We start from the raw sequence: 4501 nt of genomic DNA, 5'->3' as shown, positions 1-4501 counted from the left end.
ATAAATAAACTGGTAGTAAGGCCACTTACTTGGTTAGTCTATGCTAAAGCTACTACAACCTCTTGATGCTTGATAATGCTTGATACTAGCTTAACACTATTCTATTAAATTTAATTATACCTAAGAAGTCCCACAATCATCCATTAGAATTTTGACGTGTGAATTGACTCACCTAATTTTGCATAAAATAATTTAAACTATCTTAATAATTTATATTAGCTAAGTGTAATTAGCCATAAAAACTTAGTATAGTCTAATTATAGATAAATAATTTAAAATTAGCTAAAACATAGTTATATTAATTTTAAACATTTTAGTAGAGTTGAAACTAGAAGGGGCAAAGCATTGAAACTAAAAGTAAAGAGTCGAGTCTATCAAACCCAAGTCGGATTAGGCAAAATGCTAACATAAAGATATAAGAAAATATATTCTCCAACTAGCTTTGAACTGTTTAAATGGGATGCTAAAATGAAAAGAGTGACCTTTCTTATATACGGTAGGTCAACTCCCCACTTCTCAACAATGTGGGAAAAAAATTTCCTACGTTTTTTTCTAATTTTTTTTTGGGTTATTACACAATATATTTGTAACATCCGTAGCAAACCAACGTTAAATGTTCTTAACTTTCATAATAATTTTAATAGTAGGGTAGGTTGGGTTGCATTATAACCATATTTTGGGTTGGTGGTGACCCAAAAAAAAAAAAAAAATGAAGTTCCAAACCCTCTAAAGAAAACTAACCTTAAATTGGATTAGGTAGTCTTGAATGGGTGGAATTATCTAAAATATTAATACCCTATTAAATATTGTGTTGAGCACTTCTAAATAATTAACTCGTTTGCACAAGATGTGCAAGAAGGAAATAGAAATGAAGATTTTTTTGAGCAATTTTAGTTTCATCTCTCTTGTTTTTGTATCATTTGCATCATGGGGTTGTGGAAGTGACAATCTTCAAGATTTTCTTCACTGTATTTCTCTTCATTCCTCAAACCATAATTCAAATTCAACTCTAATTCACACTCCATCTTCTTCCTCTTACCTTCACCTTCTAAATTTCTCCATTCGAAACCTCAGATTCGCAGAATCCGATACGCCCAAACCAGTCGCCATCGTCACACCATGGCAAGCTTCCGAAGTCCAAACCACAGTCATTTGCTGCAAAACTCATGGCCTCCAAATCCGAACTCGCAGCGGCGGCCAAGACTTCGAAGGTCGTTCTTACGTCTCTAATGTCCCATTTGTGTTGATCGATTTGATCAACCTTAGTTCAATTACTATTGACACTGAAGACGAGACTGCATGGGCTCAATCCGGGGCGACCGTGGGCGAACTGTATTACAAAATCGGCGAGAAAAGTCGAACCCTTGCATTTCCGGCCGGGTTAGTGGCTAACCCCCTCTAATGGCTCAATTCGGGATGCTTGTAAGAAAATATGGTCTAGCCGTGGACAATGTGGTGGATGCTCAACTTGTGGATGCAAATGGGAAGCTTCTTGACAGGGATTCGATGGGGGAGGATTTGTTTTGGGCCATTAGAGGGGGTGGCGGAGGAAGCTTTGGGATTGTTTTGACATGGAAGTTGAAGTTGGTTCGAGTTCCGCCAACGGTTACGTCCTTCGCTGTTCACAAAAGTTGGGACCTCAATGCAGCTAAGCTAATCCATCGGTGGCAATACGTTGCGCCCGAGGCAGATGAAGATCTATTCATCACCGCTTCGGTCATAGGTTTGCTTAATTCTTTCGACACCCTGTTGAGGTTTATATGATCGGAGAATTATGCTAACTTATTTTCTAACGCAAAATTATTGGTTAGATGTTTTTTTTCGAATTTGGGGTTGGATTAATTTTTTTAAAAATTGGAACAAATGAGAATTGGTTTGGGTTGCAAATTCAAATTCAAGCGATGGAGGTGGAAGAATTATGAAGGCTTCATTCTTCTCCTTATTTCTTGGAGAGGCAGCCGAGCTTGTTTCTCTTATGGCAAAGGCTTTCCCAGAGTTGGAGCTCACAAAAGAAGACTGTCTCGAAATGAGTTGGGTTGAATCAATGGCCTTTTCAGCAAGTGTGTTTGTTTCTGCTGAAAGCTTGGAACTATTGCTTGATAGAACCACCCAACTCAGCAATGGCAGGTACAAGATCAAATCTGATTATGCCACTGAACCCATCTCAGAAACCGCCCTCAATGGTATATGGGAAAGGTTCAAAATTGAAGAACTAGAAACATTGCAGCTCGTACTGATCCCTTTTGGAGGTAAAATGAATGAGATTTCTGAAACAGATACCCCCAACCCACATCGAGCTAGGCATCCCATACATATCGGCTACTACGCTACATGGCACCGACCCGATGCTGATTCGAGACACTTGGAATGGACCCGAGAGCTCCATGATTACATGACTCCTTTCGTATCGAAATCGCCGAGAGCTGCATACATTAACAACAAAGACCTTGACATTGGAAGAAACAACGAGGATGGGATCCCGACTAGCTATGAAGAAGCAAGCATTTGGGGGCATCAATATTTTGGAATTAACTTTGAAAGGTTAGTGGAAGTGAAAACGAAGGCTGATCCTTTTAACTTCTTCCGGCATGAGCAGAGCATACCATCGGTAGCACCGATACGAGGAATCCAAGCAAAGATGGCTTCATACTCCGATGTGTCTTACGAGACCATGCCTAGTGCAATGCAATATCTCTAGCTAAAGCTAGATTTGAAATACCTAAAATCACTACTATCAGATTATCAGATTAGCCTAAGCTCATAGGTGGAATATAACTCTTAAAATATTATCAATAAAATAATAAATTTCAACCTAAAAATAACTTTGTCATTGAAAATACCGTCATGATTTTACATGTTCAAAACATAATTCAGACATGAAATTAGTAATAGTAATGAAAATTAATTTGAAGCATGAAATGCATAACAACCTATTATAACCTATGTCTAGAAAATTAAATATGCTACTAGCCTATACACATGTTATGGTCTCTCATTGCAATGTCATCATTAATTGGGGGCGCCATGCTATTACCTGAAAAATGATGTAGCACATGGCTGTTAGGATCGCACAATAACACACACACTCGATCTAGATGAACACAAAGAATAAGAGAGAGAAAATGTGTCTTGTCTTTACCTAAAAAATGATATAGCACATGGCTGTTAGGATCTCACAGCACACAGATGTTAGGATCTCACAGCACACGGCTGTTAGAATCTAATAGCAACGCACACACTCTATCTAGATGAACACAAAGAACAGGAGAGAGAAAATGTAAGGAGAACTCTGGCTCAAGGTTCATATTGATGGCTTCATGTATGTACGAGAATATAGAGAATGAAGAAACTACATTTTGATAACAATTGAGGCTTTGAACAACCCCAACTTTCCAACATAACACATTTTTTCAATATGTTTGCTGGATTCTTTGCACTCTCTTTCTTCTCCAAACACATCACCATCTTCCACTAACTTGCGAGTGAAATTGTATTGCTTTTTGTGTTTTGTCTTTAAATGATAGACTTGGTTCCTCACCAACTGTATGACATTTTGCTTCTTGCTCAATTCTTCTAGATAGTCTATCATTCAGATCATCTCATTTCCAACTTCAGTATTGCCACGTACTCAACATCTCTTAATAGATGAAAAAGCAATGCATTTCTGAAGCCTAGACTTCCCATCATCCATGGTTTGCTCTCACTTGGTTGTATTCTCCAACTGTAGAGCCTCATCAAAGAACTCTAGTTACCCTCCATCGTTCAGCAACAAATAGTGTAATGAAGTATATACATATCTGGTACTCTAATAGTTCTGGATGGTCTTCTCAACACCTGCTCAGGTGTCACTTGCTCCACCTCTGATTCCTCAGAAACAATCTCAAGAGTTTCTTGAGTATTTGCTACAACATCACTAGGTGAATCTTTCCGCAACTCAACTTCAACTTCCACTTGCTTCGTTGTCTTGGAATCTTTTTTCTCTTTGTCTTTGTATAGGACATTTCCATCAAAAGTCACATCACAATGTCTTAGGACTTTTCTGTTCTTGTCATCCCAAAACTTGTACCCGAACATGTCAGAATAATAACTTATGAGATAGTACTTCACAGGCTCAGCGCCAAGCTTGTCACTCTTCTTTGGATCAAGACGAACATACGTAGTACAACCAAAAGTTCTCAAGTGAGAGTACTTGAGTTCTTTTCCTATCCATACTTGTTCTTGCAATTTGAACTTCAATGGTACTGACGACCCTCTATTGATCAAGTAGGCTGTTGTATTTACTGCATCGGCCCAAAATGAATCTTCATATTCTTTGTCCGCTCATTTAATGTTCTATTCATCCTTTCAGCAACACCATTTTGTTTTACTTTACTGAGAATTATCCTCATTGATTGAATTCCCTCAGCTGCACAAAATGATTTGATTCTGACATGTCGTACTCTCCTGTATTGTCAGACCTTAGGCATTTGGTATTCAAGTCAGTCTGATTTTCAACTTCAAC

General features: G+C 38.1%; 1 pseudogene; it reads left to right on the top strand.

The window, feature by feature from the left end:
• The first annotated feature begins 847 nt into the window (after positions 1 to 847).
• On the top strand, positions 848 to 2698 carry LOC111783583 (annotated as a pseudogene).
• The last annotated feature ends 1803 nt before the right edge of the window (positions 2699 to 4501 follow it).

This window comes from Cucurbita pepo, chromosome LG20, assembly GCF_002806865.2.
Source record: "Cucurbita pepo subsp. pepo cultivar mu-cu-16 chromosome LG20, ASM280686v2, whole genome shotgun sequence".
NCBI lineage: Eukaryota > Viridiplantae > Streptophyta > Magnoliopsida > Cucurbitales > Cucurbitaceae > Cucurbita > Cucurbita pepo.
Note: the sequence above shows the minus strand (reverse complement) of the source record. Positions and strands in the feature narration are given on the sequence as shown.